Source organism: Phoca vitulina, unplaced genomic scaffold (assembly GCF_004348235.1).
Source record: "Phoca vitulina isolate PV1807 unplaced genomic scaffold, GSC_HSeal_1.0 scaffold6, whole genome shotgun sequence".
In the NCBI taxonomy this organism is placed as follows: domain Eukaryota; kingdom Metazoa; phylum Chordata; class Mammalia; order Carnivora; family Phocidae; genus Phoca; species Phoca vitulina.
In genome coordinates, this window is record NW_022589709.1 from 53,147,761 (window position 1) to 53,171,204 (window position 23,444).

The 23,444-nt window shown below is 43.0% G+C and overlaps 1 long non-coding RNA gene across 1 annotated transcript in view; it reads right to left on the reverse strand.

The window, feature by feature from the left end:
• LOC116632326 overlaps nt 1–23,444 on the reverse strand; it is a 190,344-nt gene that overhangs the window by 15,023 nt on the left and 151,877 nt on the right. The window contains exon 4 of the long non-coding RNA XR_004299395.1: nt 15,118–15,255. This is a non-coding gene — a long non-coding RNA (uncharacterized LOC116632326). The remainder of the gene's footprint in view (nt 1–15,117; nt 15,256–23,444) is intronic.

The window sequence follows — 23,444 nt, forward strand, 5'->3', positions numbered from 1 at the left end:
AAAGGGCCACCAAAGAGGCCCCACCACAGTGCTTCTCAACATGTGGTCTGGGGACACCTTTATTGGAATCACGTAGTAGGGGCACTTACTAAAAATGCTGATTCCTTGGCCACAGCCCAGATCTTACAGTGAGGCTTGGGAAGCTACATTATTGATAAACTCCCCAGCTCACTGTTATGCTGATGCAAGTTTGAAATCGCTGTTCTAAATAAAGCCACCCTAGAGATGCAAGAGTGCCACCAAGATACTCAGGAGTATTTTCCCCGGGAAAACTAGGGGGGAATCTAGACACAGGTCTTAACCCCTTACATGCTCCACTTTGGTAGCCTTGCTAATGCCAGCCAAGTTTTTAGAGGAAAACAAACATGTTCAAATTGCTGGGCATGGAATCAGGGCTTTTGCACACTCTCCCAGCACTTTTTGGCTCTATTTACATTCCAGGCACAGCACCGTGCATACACTGCAAACATGTCTAAGGCATCTGGACTGAAACCCAGCATCTGCTGTAAGAAAAATGAGGTTTTCAAGCTGGCCCTCTTTGGAGTGGTATGCTGCCAAGTAGATAGGGCCTCCAGGTAGACTCCATCACGTGGAAACATAGGAGCAAATTTCCCCAGGACTAGAAAATGTGCTTTGAATAATATGCCAGGACTCATACAGGAACATGTTTCACTCCTTCCTTGGGTTTCTTGCCATCAAGACCATCCTGCTGCCCCAGGACATTTGGGTCCCTTACCATCAACCAGCAGTCACTCAAATGCAAGCACCATAGCATACTGGGCATTGCACTGGTTTTTCATTATTCAGGGTGAAATCATTTTAGAAATGATTTTGATAGTGAGGGGTACATGCCCATATGGCAGGCTAATTTTAAGATAAGAGTTGTTATGTCTGGCTCCCAACATTTATCCGCCTCTGCAACCATGTGGGCACCCACACACTTTTTGTCTATCGCCTCTGGGAAGGGACGCTGCTGTCCAAGCAAGGACAACAAAGGTGCCAGACTCTCAGCTTCTCCCTTTCAGAAGCTTAGGCCCAGTACATAAACAGAAGATTTGGATCAATATGGAATTTGAGCTATTTCCCATTCCCTCCAGTACCACTCCTTACCCCCACACTAGGGGAAGTCACCCAGACTGAAGCAAGAAAGATCCAGTCCAGTTGGGTCACTGCAAGGGTCCCTTCCCCACCACTGGTCAAATCCCAACTGAGTTTGAAAATCTCACTGAACATGGGCATTGTAAAGCCCAGGAACACAAAGCAAATAAGGAAGGGCCTTGAGTAGCCCCGCCATCTTCTTAGGCCTCCAAATATTGTGGGAGTACAGCCAAATATGTCCAGGGGCAGGAAATGGCTAAGCAGCGAACTGTTTGGTTAGGTATCAGGGGTTTGGAGGGGACAGCATATATCGCAGAGAATGTCAACCTGAAGAGATGACAGACTCACTTCTCCCTCCCCCAGGGCCTCAGGACTATAACCACCTGTGACTTGGACACAACCCTGGGAAGGGGGACAGGAAACCTGAACTGACTGAGATTTGGGTTTTGCCACTCACTGGAATGAGGGCTCAAAATGGAAATGAAGCTCAGATAGGTTCAAAAAGGTTGAACACCTTTCTCACCTGTCTACATTTCTGTGCATTATTACTTGCTTTAGAAAGTTTCCAAATGCCCATAGGTGATGCTAACAAGTAATTGAAGCCAAAGTGCTGAGGGTGGAAACGCCCTCAGTCTGAGGCCCCCAAGGGTTCCTTCAGGGCAGAGCCCTAAGCTGCCCATTCGGTTGTTAGAGGAATCCAGAAGAGCCAGGACTGTGCCCTTCAGACTCTGGATGATTCGACATCTGGTGGCACGGCTGATTTTGCTGGACAACTCTGGACGAAATGAATAACTCTTCTAAACCTTCTCCCCATTAGAAAGGGACTCAGAACCTGTCTAATGTGGATATGGAATGGCCTCATCCTACACAAAGTGTGTTTCCATCATTGACTGCAAAATGGCATGAAAGGCCTTTGGAAGTAGAAAACAGTATAAATATGCTCTCAAGTGACTTACTGGAGCCTGATGTGGTAAGCTTGGGATTCCAAAGCTATTCTCCAATTAAAGCCTGGGATTTCCTATTGAAATTCAAGGTTTTGATCAGGACATTCACAAGGACTCAAAGATCTAAATATGTACAGTGTCAAACCACATTCTGAGCAGACATGAATGCTTAAGACTCCTCATGTATTTATCAAAAGTATGGCTGGGTTATAGTTTCATGAGATGATTATAAAGTTGTGTATGATGTTTGCATTTTCCTCATTGCCCCTGTTTTCTTATTCATGTGTTTTGCATTTTCATTCTACAGAATTCATTTGCCCTCCTCCTTATTTACTCCAAAACTTTTCTCCTTCTCGTCTCCTATTTTACTTTTCCTCTTCACATTAATTCTGTTCTTCCTCTTTTCCTTCCTTCAACTTCCCCCTATATTTTTTATATTCAAAAGTGTATCTATATCTTCTCCTTCCCTTCACTTTTTGTCCATTCTTAATGCTGTTGCTCCTTAATAGTAATTAGCCTCTATTGAGTACTTAGTAAATGCCATGCTCCCTGCTAGGTGTTTACGTGTATCACGGTACCATATATAGGGGAGGGAAATGAGACTCAGAAATTGAGTAACTTGCCCAAAGTCACACAGGAGGAATGGGGAAGCCAGGGCTCAGATAAAAGCGTCTGCTTCCAGACCCCAGGTCCCCTATGCGTACCTCCTCCTGTCATGCCCCATTCCCCACTGCCCTAACTCCACCTACTTCTGACCTCCTTTACCTGGATTACCCCTGCCTGCAACCCCACCTCCCTCTTCACACCCACCCTCATGCCCCACAACACACACACTTAAGATCTCCCCTTTGCCCAAGTCTATTCTATCCCTCCCCCTGTAGAGAGTGTGGCTGTCAGGCATGACATTCTCCTACCTGCTGTCTATCTAGGGAACATGTTCAAAAGCCCCCTTTCAGGCCATTCATTGGGCCAGGGACCTTCCTTTCTTCCCCTGCTGTGGCAATTCAGAGCCCATTTTTGCTTCTAACGGTCAGAATTTTTCCACAGTGACATTCCGATGGTTCTTCTCTCTTCTTTGTATAACTCCGTGTATGTATGTGGTTGAGTGCACCAGGTTCAATTTTTTTCCAAAAGCTTTCTTTGAAAAAAAAAATAACCACTTTGATCCTAAGTCTATCAAAACTGAATGGCCTCAGTGGGCCCTTTGTACTATTTGCCCCTGGTCCTTTCATTCTCCTGCTCTCTGGGATAGCACACAACTCCACCATCCTCACCCTCAGTTGATGAACTTGCTTCCTAAGTGACCGAGCAAAGGGAAACAAGCAAAATCGAACTTCTGAGACTCTCATCACCACATCCCCCCACCTCCTTCTGGCTCACGTAACCCTCCCTCCCACTGGTCACTGTGGAGGAGGCATGCATGCCCTGGGTAAGCTGACCCCTTCACCGGGCACTTCATCCCATTTTCCCCACCTCCTCAAGAGACATTGCTCCTCCAAATATCCCCTTCTCACTTGAGAAGGGGGAGCTCTATCTTCCGCCTCTGTACCAGATTGGTTCCAACATCTAAAAATATACTATTACAGCTTCCTTCTTTAAAAAGCAAAAAAAAGCTCTTAACTCCACTTCCCCTCTCTAGATAGTGTCCCTTTGTTTCCTTATCTTTGAGGGGAAACTCCTCCAAAGACCTATTTTTTACGGTCTGCAATCTCTCCACCCTCACCCCTTAACACCATAGAGTCATCCAGTCAGGCTTGTTTCTACCCATAATTCCATCAAAATTACTTCACCTGCAGACAACACAAATGACCTCACATTGTTCAGTCCCCTGGACGGTGCTCAGGAGCATGTGACACCACAGGTTGCTCTTTTGCACACGACACATTACTGGCTTGGCTTCCAACATGCCACAGGCTCTGGTGTTCCTCCTTCTTTCTAGTTGGTTCTGATCAGATTTCCCCTATCTCCATAATTTCTAAACCACTGTTTTTCAACATTTAGCGGCAAAAGAATCACCTGGAGGTTTTGTGAAAAGAAAAAAAAAAACAAAAACACCTCATTATGAAGGACTCCCCCCTACCCCCGCTCCGAGTTTCTGATTCAGTAGGTATGGGCTGGCCCAAGAATTTGTATATCTATTAAGATCTCAGGTGATGTTGATGTTGATCTGTGGATCAGTTTTGAGTTTGCCTAAATTTTTCAATTATTATTCACTTCAGTGGTGATATTATGCACTTTCAGTTTCAATATTTCTACATGCTAAAAACTACTAAATTTATATCTCCAGGCAGGTCCTCTGCCCTGACACCAGAGTCACATATCAAACTGCCTAACTTACCTCCTGATTGGGAAAGCTAATAAGCAACTCAGCGTTGGTGCGTTCAACCTGAGCTCCTCAGAGTCCCTCCCAGACCCTGCCCCTTCCATGGTTCTCTCCTCAGTCAGTGGTAACTTCAGCCTTCTCATTGCTCAAGTCAAAAACCTGGGAGTCATTCAGTATTTCTCTTTACTTTTACACTCCACTTCAATCCTTCAAATAACCATATTGACTTTAAAGTAAAAATATATCTGGAATTCAGTCAGTTCTCACCATCTCTAATGTTGCCACCTTGGTCCAAGCAAGCATGATTTCTTTATTGGATTATTATAATAATTTCTTAAGAGGTCTTTCCCTACCACATTCTTTACAATCTATTTTTTTTTTAATTAATTTATTTGACAGAGAGAGACACAGCGAGAGAGGGAACACAAGCAGGGGGAGTGGGAGAGGGAGAAGTAGGCTTCCCGCGGAGCAGGGAGCCCGATGCAGGGCTTGATCCCAGGACCCTGGGATTGTGACCTGAGCCGAAGGCAGACGCTTAACAACCGAGCCACCCAGGTGCCCCAACAATCTTCTTTTTTTGAGAGAGAGAGAGAGTGCACCCATGCAAGTGGCAGGGGACCGGGGGCGGGGAGGCAGAGAGAGGGAGAGAGCTTCTTAATCAGGTTCCACGCTCAGCTTGGAGCCAATATGGGGCTCGATCTGAGGACCCTGAGATCATGACCTGAGCCGAGATCAAGAGTCAGATGCTTAACCAACTGAGCCACCCAGGCGCCCCTACAATCTATTCTTAATAAAGCAATTAGAATGATCTGGCTGGCCCCAAGCCCTTTGTCTCCAGTAAAGCATCCAATGGTGCTCCTGGGATGAGGGGAGGTGCTTCCTGGTGCCACCACTGCTGGAAACATTTCTATGGCCTGGCTTAAGCTTTTTGAAACTCCATTTTCGTATAGTTTTTTTTGTGTGATTTTCTTAAATTTATAGCAAGTGACTGTTAGATGAGTAATATAGTAGGTATAAATAACAAATTCTGTTGTGAAAGGAACAGCAAAGCATAATTCCTACGTCATAGTGGTTGTACTTAGAAATACTTTAGGTTAATATTGAAGTGAAATGTCTTTACTATCATAGAATTTGACCTTGGGCCTAGTAGTTAAGAGTGTGTGCTCGAAAGACAGACTGGAGTGTTCCTATTTTTGCTCTCGTGTAGAGAGCAAAATGGAGTCTCGCATGTCAAGGGGAGCCTGTGTCAGCAATGACGCGAGCAGTTAAGTACCCCCACCAGGAGATCTCGCCCGGACCAATGTCAGCTGACTCCCCAGAACTGATACTGAGCAGAACCAAAGGAGGTCTACAGAGAGCGAAAACTGATGAAATCCCTTTAAAAAGGGAAGGATTTGCACAGCAAACTGTCAGACTCTTCAGACCTGACCCGTCTATGTCTGACCACTCAAAAAAGGCAGCTGCCGCTGAAGGCTCTGCCTGATGGATCTCCGAACAGAACTGAGAGCCTTTGCTGCTGGAACAGAAGAAGCAGTGTAGAGAGCTGACCCCGACCGGACTGAGGCCTTATCTCAACTGCGCGCCTACAGACCGACTTCGAGTTTGGTTCGCTCACTTCCTGCGCCTTCTGTTGTCTTGTTTGTTGTGTGGCTTGTCTTCTGTCCTGCTCTGTGTGCTGTGTAAGAAGCCAAGTTTAGTCACATGGTGAAATGTCATTGAGTCTGGAATCCTGAACCTGCTTTATCATTGTGATTTAACTTTGCTTTATGACTGAATAAAGCTGACACTGTGGAAAGACACAACTCGTGTGTGCGCCTTCATAGCATGCTCATGACACTCTCCCATAAGTTACTCTAAGCTAGTTTACTACTGTCTACTGCGCTCGGTTATAGTTATGATGTTCGCTACTGTTTAGCTCATGATCCTGAGAAAGGGAAACTAAAGGGACCCCATGAAAAATTGTTTTCACTCCTTTTCCTGCATCCTTTCTTGTGAAGACCTGCACCCTCACCTTGCGCACACCTTATAGAACAGATATTGTCTGTCCTCCTGATAAAGGTCAAGGAGTTAATAATTTCTTTGGAGTCTCCCAGCACAATTGATAATATCTAAGGGATGATGACTAGGCAGGGTCATCATGAACATTTTCCAAGACTACTGACTCATCAAGACCCCTGGCTCCAGGGCATAAGTCACTTATGGAGAAGACCTAAACACTCTTTGTTCCTGGCTGCCTGAGAAGACACATGCACTGGACCACAATCCTCAATAAAAACCCCAGGCCCCAAGCAAAGACAAGGCTCACTCTCCTTTCATTTCTGAGTCTTTCAGATGCTCTGTCTGGATTTGCACTCTCTCCAGGTCTTCAATCAACTCTGCTTTCACTTCCTCTCAACTTGTGTTTGATTTCTATCCTGCACAGAGTCAAGAACCCTCTTGGCTGGTCCTGTGAAACCCACTCTGGTCCTCAGAGCCAGCCAGCCTGCATCAATACTGCAGAATGACTTGTGCATCATTTTACACTCACCATTTTGCAGACCGGATTTTTTTGGCCTCCTTTAGTCATAAGGGAGAACTATAGTTGAATTTAGCCATGGAAATGTTAACTCTCTAAAAAGAAGGAGGTTACAGGCCAGAAAATTATTTTTAAATGAATTATTGGGTAGGAAATCAACAGGCCTTCCCTCCCATTTGATACCTTTCCTATACATTTTCAAAGGGAGATGCTTGGTGTTTCACTTCTCTGACAGTTCCTTTTATGGCGGCCTGATTTCTCAATAGGGAAGACCATCCTTCTGAGTGATAGCCTTCACTTTATATCCTAGGCCAAACATTCAAGGAGCCTGTGCAAACATACCCAGCAGACTCATGACAATGGGTGTACATTCGTAGGCACCGAAAGGAGGGACCAGCTTTCACAGTGGGTGCTGCTGCTTAGGTGATGCATGTGAAAGCATGAAAACTCACTTGCACGTTAGGGAAAGCCTGACTCCTTCAGAGTCTGGGGGCTTTGATGATACATGGCTAGCACCTCACCTGGGCTCACTTTGCTTCCAGCAAAAGTTTGATTGACACTTACTGCCAACGTGGTTACCAAAACATATGTTTGTTAAACATTCTAAACATTCTATAGTAGTTCAAAGTTACTTTGCCCAGCAATGCCAAATGATGCTGCAGATATGAACAGGAGGACACCAAAAAAGGCTTTGCTCAATCTCATGATTACTGGACCTCTTTACCTTATCACTGTTTTTCAAGAGTGAGCAGAGGTTGCACTGAATTAAGCGGCCAAATTTGGAAAACTCATTTTTCTCTACCTAAAGTATATGTCGCTTCTTTGGTATTTCCAAATCATACTAAGACAATTGCAGGGACCTTGCTGACTGGTTGCTGGGTCAGTGTGAGACCATTCACTCAGTGTTGGGATTAGTCAACAGCTCTCTGGGAAGCAGAGGGCCACAATCCTTCTAGGACCGAGACTTCTTTTTATCGTTGCTTTCCTGGACACCAACATCCACATCCATAACTCTGCCTGAAATGTGTAATGTATATTCTATTCCATATAGACCACCTAGTTAATAATTATATTACTACTAATAATGGTAATACTATGTATTGGCTCCTGACTCTGCCTCAGGCATCATGCCAAGGGCTGGCTTCGTGAGCATGTCACTAGAGCAGTTGTATAGGACCTCATGGTCAGAAGAGTTATGAGGGTTTAATGATCAGCATTGCTTTGAGATTTTTAATAATTTCATCTTTGAATTTTCATTTTGTAAGTCAAGTCCAATGAGACAAAGGAGCATACACCAGGGTCTTAGAGACTCAGCTCAAACATCTTTCTGCTGTCTACCATCTCTCTGTCTCCCCATTGATGGGTTCTAAGCCATGTACTCCCCTGCTCCCTAGTCCCCAGGACCCTGCCCAGCCTCTCCACCTTCATATAGCAACCACTGAGGCCTTTCAACCCCCTAGCATGAAGAGTGGGTCAAGTGCATGTGCCTTATGGCCTCTTGGGAGGGGGCATGGCAGCAACCATCTCCACCCTGGGCTGGCAGCCCCATGAGCATTCATCAGGTGACTGTGCTGGGGAGAATTTCTTGCCCACCCCTGATCCAGTTACTAAATCAGTCTCTTGGAAGAGACAGCAATTCTTTTTAGGGATTATTTGTCTACCATGGGTTGGATAATAGGCCCCTGAGAAGGCGAGATGCCTGGTCTAATTTCCCTGCATCTAGCTGACAGCTTACAGGAAGGGCATCCGGGCATCCAGGGGGCTGTGCGCAGGTACCAAGTCACAGAGAGGGTCTGTTAGATGCCTATAAGAGCCCATATTCACCCAGGATGTATCCCATACTCAGAGCCACCAAAGAAAGGAAAAAATGTTCTATTTTAGTATCTTTAGTGGTACTCCTTTTCTGTTTTTTGAACGAGGGGCCCTGCATTTTCATTTTGCATTGAGACTTGCAAATTGTGGGGCCAGTCCTATTCCTTTTAATTTAATGTGACTCGCAGTCACAAAGCCACCAGTGATGGAGGTTGATGGAGGTTGTATTTTTTCATCATTTTATTTTACTTTATTTTCACCATGAGAAGTGTATTCTTTTATCCCTATCCCCTACTTCCTCTATTTCCTCACCCACCTCCCCTCTGGTAACCATGTTTGTTCTCTATAGCTGAGAGTCTGTTTCTTGGTTTAGCTCTCCTTCTCTCTCTTTTTTTTTCTCCCTTTGCTCACTTGTTTTGTTTCTTAAATTACACATATGAGTGAGACCATATGGTATTTGTCTTTCTCTGACTAATTTAGCTTAGCATTATATACTCTCTAGCTCGATCCATGTTGTTGCAAATGGCAAGATTTCATTCTTTTTTATGGCTGAATAATATTCTGATGGAGGTTGTATTTAAACCCACCTACGCCCACTAAGAACTGCTGTTAACTCTGCTACACTGATCTCAAGTCATGGCCCATTAGGGTGCACAGTTCTCCCCTCGGTTGTCTTAACCCCAACTCTGCACTGCTTGCGGTGTCTTTTCATTTATATATGTCATAAAATCTATTCACGTATCATTTGTAAATGGAGATTGATAAAAGTGAGAATTTGGCAAGGTGGGAAAGGAAATAAGATGGCATTTAAGCTGTAGGAATAGATGGGAATAATCAAAAAGGCACCATGATGCACAGAAAGCAAGAGAGAAAGCTGTTTGGAAGTTGCGACTCTTTCAAATTGCACCCAAATGCATTGCCAACTGTCAATAGCACTGCCTGAGCAGATGGGCAGGTGCAAAGTCGTGATGATGAGGAACACAATAACAATATCATGCCATAGTTTTCTCACAAGGTGTCCTATTCATCTGGTAGGGAGCTAAGCACTTTTATTAAGCATTTTCGAGTTTTTCTAATCTGTTTAAAGCATTTCGCTTTTACATTTCTGAACAGATGGCCAAAACGGAGTAAATGTGTATGTTGTCAGGTATGTGTGGGCAAGCAGGCTGTGGGTGTTGAAGCAGAGGAGATGTGATGGTATTGAGAGCAAGAATGAGAAGGTGCAGCCATGGATGACCAGCTTTTCCTACTCACTTCTTGCTTCATTTATTCTTTATCTGGGTTCCATTTTTCAACTTGGTGAGATCCAGGTGCAACATATAAAATTTGAGCTCTACATGCGGATTAAGGAAGATGTTGAGATCCTCAGTCTGGAGATCTGCTGACAGAGGCAGGAAGCCTGTTACTCGTGGGTGCTTGCTCTCCACACCCTTCACTGGAAAAGCATGGGGGAGAAGGAAGACGAGGCAGGAAGGAAGACTGGCTCTGTCTGTGCTGCCTCAGGGCAAGAAGGAGAAGTTGCTTTTGGGGAGATTCTGCGAAACTGGACAAAAACTAAGTTAATGGGTAACGCTGGCTTCTCTCAGAAAGGATAAATTCAGCATGCTTTGGGCTTCTGTTTAATAAGCATTTGACAAAATTTAACATCCATAATCAAACCTTTTAGCAAACTAAGAATAGGAGGAAACTTTTTCAATCCAATACATCTACAAAAAAAAAAAAATCTAGAGTTAACATCATATATAAGAATGACATTGACTGCTTCCCTTGAAGATCCAGACTAAAGCAAAAATGTTCATCTTCATGACTTCTATTCAAAATCATACTACAGATCCCAGCCAACACAAAGAAATGTAAGGTACATGGGTCAGAAAAATGTAAAACTCCCTTTCTTTGCGTATGACATCACTGTTTATATATAGAAAATCCTAAGTTATCTATGAAACACCTACTAGAAACCAATAAGTGAACTTAGCAAATTGCAGAAGATAAAGATGCAAGAGTCAATTGTATTTCTACATAATAGTAAGAAACAAAATAAAATTGAATAAATTCCATTTCAATAGCATCAAAAAATTAAATACTTATATAACGTTGAGGGAAAGACATACAATATCTTTATGTTGAAAACTTTAAAATATTGCTACAGAAATTAAAGAAGGCCTAAATAAGTGGAGAGGTTTAATGTTTTCATGGATTGAAGGACTGGATAATTTGAGAACAACTGTCCTCATATTATTCTATAGATTCAATGCAATTCAAATCAAAATCCCACAAAACTTTATATAAAAATGGAAATGTTTTTTTAAAATCTATATGTAAGTACGAAAGACCTCGAATAGCCAAAGAAATCTTAAAGAAGAAAAAACCAAATTGAAAGACCTGCACTACCTGATTTCTAGACTTGCTATAAGTCTACAATAATCAAGATAGTCTGGTACTGCGTCAAAAACTAATGATGTATTGTATGGTGACTAACATAATAAAATAAAATTAAAAAAAAAGATAGTCTGGTACTGGCCTCAGGATAGCCTAACAGATTAATAGAACAGAATAAAGAATTTAGAATTAAGTCTGCATGTGTATATATGATTTTTACAACGTTGCCAAAGCAAAATCTTCAACCAAGGCCTTTCTCCTGTGTTCCTCTTTGCGGGCTGTCCCCGGGGGCTCTGGATCTGTATGTCAAATGCTCACCAGATGTCCTGTTTCTCTGACCGCTCACATCACTCCCTGCCCCAGTCAACCAGAGCAGTTTTGGCTCCTCCCTTTTCCAGTCCCAGTTCAGGTAGTCCCCAGGGACCCCTTTCCCTTCACAAACATCTCTGCCCTCTGTCTAAGTGGACACAAGGAAAAAGCTCTGAGAACTGAGCTGTCTTTTCATTCCAGTGTTATCACTCCCTTGTAGCATTTCCTCTCTTCGGGGAAAATTCCTTATCACCCTTCAGCAGCATTTCCCTGTTATATGTACTCAAACGGCACAAACGTGGGAGGTACAAGGTGAAGAACGGGAAAGTACTTCAATTGAAACTTTCAATTGAACCTTCAAGTTTACTGATGGTTCCAGGGTTCAAATATGGAAGCAAAGCCTGTCCCATCTCTCCCTGATCAGTGTGCTGCTCTAAGGCAGGCGAGCCATCAGCCTCCTCACTCCTCTTCAAAGGCTCCTGGGCCTAGTTCAGACGTGGTTGGGTGCGAGGCCCCTTTCCTGCCATTCCATGTAGGGTAGGCCCACCTGAATGTTACTGTCCTAATGCATAACAGGTATTTGTCATTGACAGCTTAGTTGTATTTGCAGAGAAGTAGTAGATCCTTTCTCTTCCAAAGCCCTCATAAAAATTCTCATATCCTGTATTACCAAGAAGGCTTATGAATTCAAAAGCTACCCAGGGTTTCTTTGCATCCCTCCTGACTGAAGCAATGAGTGCCTCTCAACAACTTAGGTGCTGAGGGAAGAAAGTAGGCTCCCCAATCCCTTCTATTCCCCTCCCTTTACCATAATTAAAACCTCAAATTCTCAGACTATAGGATTAAACTGCATATTTTCTGGGCAACTGAAGTGATCACTTTTAATTATCCACAGGTAAATGGTTAAGAGAAATAGAATGTCATATCTGGTTTCAAAAATATTTTCAAGGAGCTTTTATTTTTTGCCTCTGTAAGTGGCTTTTATTTTTTGCCTCTGAGAGTGTGTGAGCTTCATTACTTTTGACTTTTTAGAAGTTTGCTCTCTTCTGAGTCCTTAGATTGCATTTTAGCTCCTGTCTGAAGTCAACAGATCTCCTTAAAAACAACAACCATCAGTCAAGTTTCTTCCATGGGTGTGGGGTTGGCAAGGGGGCCTGAAAACCAGAGTAGTGCTCTCAAAAATAAAGCACATCCAGAGTTTCCTGGTTGGAATCCTTCTGTGGAAATTCTGGCTCCACTCTCTCTACACGTGTTGGAGGAAAATTTATGGCAGTCAGTAAAGCAGCCAGAAAAAGATTCAGGTTTTCTCTCTCCCATGCACATAGCATGATCACTTGGATTAACTGAAGACTATTTTTTTTTTTTTTTCATTTGGCCAAACCTGAACACATGGAAAAACCAAACAAATCTGGGGGGCCGGGGGAACAGTGACCACGTCAGCAAAGAAAAACAGCCTTCAGGTGGCAGGTTGGCAGGCTGCCCTGTTCCGGGCTCCAAATCTGGAGGCACTGACCAGGTGGCAGCTGCCGGGCTGTTTCTTAAACTGGGATGAGCTAAAGAGTAAGGTTTTGTCTTGGGGTGTGATTTTTCTTCTCTCAGCTGCAGTGCAGGCATAGTTGGGGTAGGGCTGGAAGGTGGCTTTTGGTTTGTTAATGTGTGTACATTAGGATTCCATTTTAGAATCAATGCTCAGTACCAAACCCACTCAGAATTCACCAGCAGAGCCAGCCGCCATATATCCTACGAGCTCTTTTGAATCTTAAGCAAAAGTTCCTAAGACCCTTTATATAATGTATCACTGTCCTTTTCCATTGGGCAAGAGAGGGAAATGGTTCTCTCAGAAAGTATATTTATCTGAATCAAATAAAATGGCATTTATCCAGAGGCTATTGTCTCCTAAGTCAAACCATCTGGCTCACTGCTGAGAAACCAGAAGTAAAAGTTTTCACTACCTAAAAATTCATATTGTACAGTACATGCACTGAACTGCATGAGGTGAGTCACGGACTAGACCTTCACATCTTTGTTCAGAGCTTATTTACTGATGTTGTAAACATACTTCTATTTAGTTTTAAGTTTTGTTGGTTTGGAAGATGAGAAGAGGACAAGGAGATGAGAGAAAACTAGAGAAGACAGGTAGGCATTATCTGCCAGAAGACAAGCTCCAGGAGGGAGAGATGGGATCTGTTTTATTCATTGCCGAAGTCCCAGGACCTAGAATTGTAGTAGGCATAGAGTGGGTGCTTATAAATATTTGCCGAATTGATTAAGGGGAGCAATGGAAATCATTGGTTTTTAGGACAGTCTGCTAGGGAACAGGAAGAAGAAGAAGGAGAAGGAGAGGGAGAAGGAGAGGAGGAAGAGGAAGAAAAAGAAGAGGAGGAAGAGGAAGAAGAAGAAAAAGCAGAAGAAGATGATGATGATAGGGGGAGAAAAGATGAGGACCTCAAAGCACACTAGTCAAGGACAGTTTAAACACTCTCAAAAAATTCTGCATACTTTGAAAGTTCTTAAAAACATCATTGTCTTACAGCTTAGATGATGAAGATGATGATGATGGTATCACGTATGGTTATTATAATCCTAAATCATCAAGACATCAAAATAAATAGAAATTAAAATGTCTTCATTATCCCCTTTTCAAGGCACAGAAAAACACAAAATATCTGAAAAAATGTTTTCCAAAAATATGCTTGTAACTGTTTTAAATTTTAAATTTCTAAAATTTGAAATTTTCTCAGTTTTAAACTTCTACATTCACAGATGTAGAATACAAGTTACCACTACGACAGTAGATGAACAAAGCTGATAGAGAAGTCATTGTATTACCAGAGGCACACAGAGTCTCTGTCCCTCTGTTGTCATCCGCTTACATACAGCTAAAAGGATCCCATCCTCCGGCATTCACACCCCTGGCATTTTGTAGTTGTAAAGCTCAACATAATTTGGCTGACCTAAGAGACGTGAGCAGCACTGTGACCCACTGTAACACATAGGACTGAAGGTTTCTCTGAACTTTGCATATAGAGAGCAACTTTCCAAACACTTTTTTTTTTAAAGATTTTATTTATTTATTTGACAGAGAGAGAGAGAGAGAGCACAAGTAGAGGGAGTGGCAGGCAGAGGGAGAGGGAGAAGCAGACTCCCCGCTGAGCAGGGAGCCCGATACGGGGCTTGATCCCAGGACCCTGGGATCATGACCTGAGCCGAAGGCAGACGCTTAACGACTGAGTCACCCAGGTGCCCCTCCAAACACTTTTTTAACCAGTGTGAGAAATCATGTGGTTTCAAAGACCAGAGCCCTAAAAATGGGGGACTCTACCCAAAGTTAAGCCACAGGTTTGGCTGGTTTTATGATTGCTCTGGGCTTTGCTTTCTCTGAGAAATGCGGAGATATTTGAAAGGAATTTCAAGAAAAAATTTAATGTTAAAAAAAATCTATGAATGATTTCAACCTCTGGAAAGAGCAAGCAGAAATCCTAAGAAAAACCCAGGATCCTTCACAGCACACAGAGGGGCAAATACCCTATGTGTGCATTGTTCTTGGTTTACCAACAGGTCTCTTTGTTGACTCTCCAAGAGTTTGGTATCTCTTAGAGAGGGTCATGGGGCAGAGTGAAGGAAAAGCAATATAAAATACTGATTTCCTAAAAAGCAATTTTATATAATTCACCTTATATATATTTATTTATAACCTAAAAATATCCTTTGAAAAATCTTGAAAATCAAGTACTTACCAAATTGTCTGAAATGGAACCAGAAGAAATGGAACTAGAAGAGTAAGAGGGCGCCTGTGAGCTTCAGTACTGTCATGACAGAGAGGCGGAGAGTAGAGTCCAACTTCCTGGGAGCCATCTATGTAGGAAGCTGGGAGGCTAGAACAGAAGGACGAAAGTGACTGTAGGGGCCTTAGAAGTGAGATCCTGTCACCTGATTCTGAAAGCTGGGAGGGAAGAAGCGGGTCCTTGGCACCAGGAGCACCACAAGAATGGCTGCAAGTATTGTAGGTCTCTGTTGCTCTCATCGGCCGGCACCTTCTCTCCTGGGTAAGAGTGTCTCTCACATTCCATATGGTCTAGGAGGGGCTATTCATGGGTTCTTTCTGTCTTAGTTTGAGGTAGCTAGAAGCAGACCCTGGGACAAGAATTAAATGCAAGCAGTTTATTTTGTGAGGCAATACCAGCAGGTGATGGTACGAGAGTAAGAACCTGAGACAGGAAAGGAAAGGAATCCAATAAAGGCTGTGTCTTTAAGCTAGTGGCCACTGCAGGGATCGAACTTACACCTGCTGGGGAACTCTGGGGGAGCAGTGTAGAGCATGAGACTCAGAGTCAGCCCCCACGAAGGGCAAGAGAACTGGAGTCTATACACCTGAGGGCAGGTCCCAGGTACTTCTGTATGACCCTGCATAAAAGCCAGACAAAGCCTTCAGGCCAAGAGAAACGGGGACTGATGCTTGGATGTGTGGCAGGTGATCTGTGAAAGAGTAAAGGCCAAGCAGATAAGTATGCGTTACTGACAGCTTCCATTATACCTTCCGTCTTCCCCTGCTAGAAGTCAAGTCCATCAGAGCACATGAGACTGGTCTGCCTGGGGTGCATGACCAGTGCAGTGCCAATGCAAGTCCTTCTCTCATTGCTGTGCATGGAAAGATAAATGCTCTCTTTCCACTGTAGTTGCAGAGTGAGACCGAGTCAGCCTAGAGTTGCCATTTAGGCACTTTTGTTGGGGCCATAGGAAAGCTCATCTACAGGAAGAAAGAATGAGGCCAACAGACTGAAGGAAGAGATGGAAGATGAGAAACAGAGAGAGAAATCACTAAGATCATTTTCATGTGAACCCTTGGATCCAGCTTGATCTGAAGCCAGTTTCATTTTTGGACATCTTAAATAGGAACCAATACATCCTTTTGTTTTCTTGCTTAAGCCAGTTTTTGTTTGTAACCAACAGAGTTTTGTCTAATATAGGAAAGAATAAATGCCTTTTGTCTTTTTTTTTTTTTTTTCCTTTTTCTTCCCCTATAACACATACACACACAGGGTATATCACTGAATTGTATATCTGCTAAAAAGCTGACCTAGTTATGTTAAAGAGAGTTAAAGGTCTCTCATGTCATTTGGGAATGACTAAGCAATGTATCCCAAATTGAAAAAACGGGGTTGGGGGGCTGGGGGGCAACACTGCAACAATGAATATCCCAGACAAGGTAAAGGATGCCTTGGAAGGGAACCCAGAGAACGAAAGATTCCATTCTGTTTCTCCTTATAGAGCATAACACTTGAGAGCCAAATGAGAAAAAAATCATTATTTCCAATTCCCTAATTGTTGAGAGGACAGAGCCTACGATGCAAGAGTAGATGAGCTTCTCGAGTCAGGCGGGAGAGGTGGGACAGGGCAGAGCTGGGGGGACTGGTGTGCTGGCCGCACAGGGGCACATTTGCAGGCTGGGGAGATTCAGGGCCGAGTCAGGCACCCACGGCATGGAGCAGCTGAGAGGGTACCCAGGGCCCCAACCCAGGGACTGGCCGGGCATTCGAGGTACAAGGTACAGAGCTCAGTCACTGCAAGTTGTTTCCGCGCCTATCGGCGGAGGCCCCCCGAGGACCAGCAGTGGCAGAGAATACGGACAGTATGCTCAGTAGGGGCAGAGACTGCGCAGACGCCGCAGGCGGGGCTGAGTGCGGAGGTGAGGGGTCAGGGAACACTGCTGTACTGAAGCCAGTCTTACCAGCTCCCAGAGGCTAACCGCAGCATTTCCAGAAATTGTGAGACCATCATTCAATGTAGCAGTTATTAAAATTAAATGATTATTTAATGAGTTTATTAAAAGCAAAGGTAAAAACTATATACTCAAAACTCCTCATTTCCTCATTGTTTTACTATCTCTTACAATATCTATGTTCTTGAGGTTATTCCGTGCTTTCGTACCTGCATGGTAGAGATAGTAACAGTGCTGCGTCACTGTCTTCTTTAAGCTCCTGGGTTTAGGAGCGTCATGTTGATAGCTTCAAATCGGCCAGGACAAGAGCGGAAACTGCAAAAGCTACAGATGAGACCTTAACTTACTGTTTTGTTAATTGCTTAGACAAGAATGTGATGAAAAACGTTAATCATGCAAATTCAATTTAGAAGTGTGTTATATCGGGCTCCTGGGTGGCTCAGTTGGTTAAGCAACTGCCTTCGGCTCAGGTCATGATCCCAGGGTCCTGGGATCGAGTCCCACATCGGGCTCCCGGCTCAGCGGGGAGCCTGCTTCTCCCTCTGACCCTCTCCCCTCTCATGCTGTTTCTCTCCTGCTCACTCTCTAATAAATAAATAAATAAATAAAATTAAAAAAAAAATCTTAAAAAAAAAAAAAAAAAAAAGAAGTGTGTTATATCTGTAGCCATTACACTGTGAATAGCACAAAACATGGAAGGAATAGTCCCCATGGGCTGGAAAGCCACGATTCAGCAAAGAAGGTTCTCACAGCACTGAGCAGAGTGAAGGCCAACACATCTTTCTGGTTTCACTTTCATCAGAGTCCACAGAAATGAAGATATCTTTCAACATTCCTGTAGAAACTACTATTTGTTAATTGCAAGCAACTGAATATTGGTTGCAGCTAGAGGTTGACTACAGATATGAAACTTCAGCAAAAAACAAAAAGCGCCTTTTTTGTTTGGGGCGCCGGGGTGGCTCAGTTGGTTAAGTGTCCGACTCCTGATTTCGGCTCAGGTCATGATCTCAGGGTCATGAGATGGAGCCGGGCATCAGGCTCTGTGCTCAGCATGGAGACTGCTTAAGATTCTCCCTCTTTCCCTCTCTCTCTCTGCCCCTCCCTCCCTGACTTGCGCTCTCTCTCACTCACTCTCTCTAAAAAAAGTAAGATAAAAAAATAAAATAAATACAAACCAAAAAGCATTCTGTGAGAATAAATTGGCTTAATGGAATTTAGAAAAATAGGATATTGTATATTTATTATTCTTCTTAAATGATATTCTACAAATCCTTCATGTCAGTCAAATTTAGAATAAATTTACCTATGTTTATACACACACATACATTTTTTCTGGAGAGCCGATTGTGAACCATTTACCAGCACACCACTGGGGCTGGGACACCATATTCTTCTCTATCTGGCCCTCCCAGAAAGCTGGCAAAAGCAAAGGAGCTTGCTTGAAAAGGGGGCTCCATTTCTGCCCCAGCATGGAGTATGTGTCTTTGTAGAAGAAGAACATTCAGACCATTTAGGACACATTTATGAAGACCATGATAGGTGAGAGACCCCAGCAGATGCAGGACTAATTGTGGTAAAGATTGGTCCCCCCACCCTTACCCCACATTTGCACATTCCCTATCCTCTGGATTTTTCCTTTGTGCTTTAATTCAAGTCACATGTGTAACTTGAGAACCTATAAATTACAAAGAGTCTTTCAAACAAGGTTAGTATGTAAATATAAAATATAACATTAAATTCCCATCATTAATATTGAAGAGTAAGTCAATATTTGATAAAAATCACCTCAGGGGAGTGTGCCTTTCTGCCTGGCTTTATGCCTTGCAGACTTAATCAATTATTATTTAATTACCCGGTTAAATGTCATGGCTTACAAAGCAGGGATTATATTAATAATAACGTGAGGCTTGTTTTAAACCAACCCCATACATTAGATGGAGCTGATTTTGTTTTCCCATCTCACAGAGCACAGAATTGACATTATTCTTCTGCACCTGGTTTTGAATGAATTGCTTCTATTTAAGCTTTTCCCCTCCTCCCTCTCCCTTTTAAAAAATCATCCTCCTATATTTGTCATATTTTTCCAGTCTTTCAGCTATTCTCCACCGCACCCCTTCTTCCCCACTGTGGGAGTCTTAATTCCATCGTAAATCAAATAGCTTAACAAAGGATTGTGCCTGAAACACAGTAACACAAAATAGACGCCGGGTCACAGAGAACAATCTAGTTTCAAAGGAAGGTGGTGCACCACGCAGAGCAGTTTCCGAGCCAACACCTTCTGACTGAATGGTTTGCTGTTTAATTGTCGCTAAAAGTTGCTATAGCAACCGTTCTATCAGAAGGATTTGTTGGCACCTAGGTGGACTTTATTTCCCTGACATTCAAAGAGGAGGGCGAGGACAAAGTCTAATGAGAGGACTGAGGGACAATAAATCTCTCTCCTTTCAGCTTTACCATATTGGACCAACACTTGGGGTGTTTTGAGCATGGCCCTTTGTACATGAGAGTGGTAAAGGCACTCTCTGGAGGGGAGTAGAGAGCAGGGAAGGAGCAGACCCGGGACGCTTGGGGAGAAGGCTAGAGGGACAGCTGAAACACGGTGGGCCATGCAGACCTTTTGTTCTCCACCATCTGTGTGCTGTGGTTTTGGGAGTAGAGCCAAAGGAACGTTACCTGTATTGTGCCTCTCGGGAGCTGGGGTGCGGCCGCCAGTCCTGCCTCCGAAACAAGGGCCTCACATACAATGACAGGGCCATAATAGCCTGGCAAATAAACTATTGGAACATTTGGCTTTATGAATATTGAGTAAAATTCTTCAAATAAATTATGAAAATGAATCTAAGTGAACAGACATCTGAATCCCATTGCAAGCCTAGGGCCACTGATTTGTAATGCTAAGTATATTAATAGTTGTATAAATGAGGAATACTTTGCAAAATCACTGGTGAGCTTGAAAAATTGGTGCGCTAAAGGGACTACTAATTGTGATTGCTCTTAAGGAACACCAGTGCTTACGATGTCCAACCACAGAGCTGAATGGAACATATGCAAAACACATGGACAGGTGGTGCCTTCTCAGATACGGAAAATAAAAATCAGATTATGCAGCCTTGAAAAATTATAACCGACAAAGTATCATATAGCCTTTCGGGAAGTCAGTTTGACAGTAGATACCAAAATCCTTAAAATTTTCAATAACCTTAGACTCAGTCACGTTCCACCTCTAATCATTTGTCCTAAGGTAACAATTACAGATATATGTGAAGTCATAGCAATAAGAAAGTCAGTTGTGGTGGGTTTTATCACTTATTCTAAATGTATAACCATAGGAAACTGGTTAACATACGTTATGGTATATACATGTAACACAGTACTTTGTAGCCATTCAAAATGAGGCTGAAGGACAGTTGATAAAATGTAAACAATATTAATAATATACTACTGAAGGAAAAAACAGGTTACAATGGAATATATATGGCTGGTTTCATTTTTAAGAGCATCCATACATTACAAAATTATTGCGATACAATACAACATTGATGACTGTTCATGAAGTAAAATTATAGATGATTTTATGTTCTTTATTATGCTTACTTATGTTTTCTGGTGTTTCAACAATAAATATGTTTTCCTGCTGTACTAAAACAAAGAAAATGTACTCTTTTTACATTTCTGTCCATTAATCACTTAGGTAATTCTTATCCAAGTTATTTTAAGAGAAGGAAAATCCTGGCCAGACATTCCAGCCTCCTGTGTCCTGATAAGCTCACATCCACTCTGGGAATTAATGGGACACAGATGTCCAGGTTCTCCTGAATACAGTCTTCTACACTGCTAAGTCTTGGTTCTGAGATCTGTAGTTCAGGGACTCCCCTGTGCTCTGGAAGAACCAAGTTGCTAGAAGCAGTGACTCAAGGAGGCAGGGGCAGGGAGAAATGGAAGTGTTTTTGCAGGGCAGGAAGTGTTATAAATGTAGTGTGATTATGAAATAAGAAGATTGGTTTTATTGTTGACTTGTAGAAAACAGCCTCTCCATTGTATAGTCAAACCTAATACAATGCAGAAAGAGCCCACTGAAACCCAGCAGGGCCTCACCTTAGGACAGGACGACCTGAGAACTATCTTGCTTCCTCTCTTTCTGGGCATCCCCAGGAATCAGGAATATGACAAAGGGTGTCTGTCCTCTTCTCTCATCTCACTCCCACCCCAGTGTAGGCAGGCATCAGCAACCAATCAATCATTTGGAGTTGGCGCTTGAGCTGGGACCCTTATGCCATTCCTGGCCACAACGAATCTTCTCAAGTATCATTACAAAGGACCATACTTTTAATTTGCCAGTCTTGCTCTCCACTGTGACAAATACAATACATAGACTCTGGAACACCTTTACAAATCAGATATTTTAACACTCAATAAAGGCAATGTATTCATTGTATTTCTTGTTCTCGGAATAAAAAGTCATATAATATGTTTATTCTAAGGTCCTACAGCCCCTAAATAAGGAAGTAATGTGTATCAAGTACTTTTAATGGTTGCTAGTTTATTACATGCGCTTATATTAAACTTGGCAGCACTTGCATAAACTTATTACATTAATAGGGTTACATAAATTTGATTTTAGAAAAAATAATCTATCCTTGAAAAGAGAGTGTCATCACCTTCATGTAAACAGTGATCCTCCGCAAACAATGCCCTTTATTTTGGCAACGTGTCTTTCCTGCCATCTGCCTCCCAATGCCCTTGCCAAAGTTGCAATAATAATTGAGTTACAGAGGGAATTAAGTGTAATGGAGGGGAAGGAAATTGATTGCTTAATTTTTATTAACAGAAAGGGAGAAAATTATGGCACCCTGCTATGAACCGAAATGAAACAAAGAAGGAAGATGCGGAGAGAGGACTCCAGGTGGCAGGAATGTTCCTGCACCAACATCAGCAATCCTTTGGGGAGGCTGAGAGGAGGCCAACACTGATGGTTGAGCAGAGAAACTGGAAAGGAAGCAAGAGGGAACAAGTAGCCAGGGGCTGGAGTGATCTGGCTCTCCACACCAAAAGAAAGGGTGCAGATGCCAGAGAGGCCACTAGCTTCTTCTGGAAAAGTAGGTCAACTCTTACTACACTCGGTCTGTCCACATGTCAAGGGTACACATCATGGCCAGGTTGAGGTTAAAGCCTGGGGTGTGTGCAGGCATATGTGGAGAATGAGGGACCTCCAATTCTTGCCCTCCCCAGAGGTGACTACAACCTATAAACCACTGGATAGAGTCACTGGGACTTGCCTGCATCCTCTGAACAATGTGTTGTGGAATTAGCATGAGGCTGCCTGAGCAGAGTTGTGCCCCCCTTCCCATCTTGGACAGAGACCCGTTCCACCTTCCTGAGAAGTGAGTTTCTTTCCTCTGTCAGGGGCAGCTGTGGGGTCACTAACCTGCCTGTGACTCCCTGCAACTAACTCAAATCTGGGCGTCAGTTTCACGTTTGGGCTGTGGGCGGTGGGAAGGTAGTGGACCTTCTGGATGTCGGGTGAGCAGAGCAACTGGCTTGGGGAGAGAAGTTCAAATGATAATATGATAGTGTCACTGCAGGTAATGCATTAGCCCCCTTCATTCTATGCCACGCAGTCAACTGCACACAGGACGCGGCGGCATTTGGTTTCTCCCGTGAGAGATGTTCAGGCTTGAGAGTGGCCAGGATCACCGAGGTATTGCATTGGGTTCCTCAGAATACCAGACTCTGACCCCCCACATGGTTGACCTCTTGATTCTGGGTAGCAAGTTCATGGACTTTTTAACTGAGAACACTAGTAGATGGCTTCTCACCAAAATTGAGAGCAGACACGTTTGCTAAAGAAAAAGCCACAGATCACAATTCTGATTCCCTTAGAGAAAACAAGAAAGAAGGCATACAGCTACATTCTATACTAACTAACAGGAGTAATTTTCATAAGTTTAAATTATAATTTGGAGAGAATCTGGTAAAGTAGAACCCAGAGTGCAGAAAGGTAGGTAATACTGTTGGGAAGAAGTTAAATAAATTTGACACATCCATATGATAGACATAGATGCTGCTTTTCAAGTCTAATTAAATATTATGTGAATATATTCACAATATAAAAGCAAATTTTAAAGAGGACTTAAACTGCTATTTTCCAGGATGAACTCAATTATAGAGGAGAACCAAGAAAGTATACTGTGGAAAGTATACCAAAATGTTCACAGAAGCTAACTGTGGATCATAGGATAATGAGTGCTTTTTTATTTTATTCTTTTTTTTTTTAAGATTTTATTTATTTATTTGACAGAGAGAGATAGTGAGAGCAGGAACACAAGCAGGGGGAGTGGGAGAGGG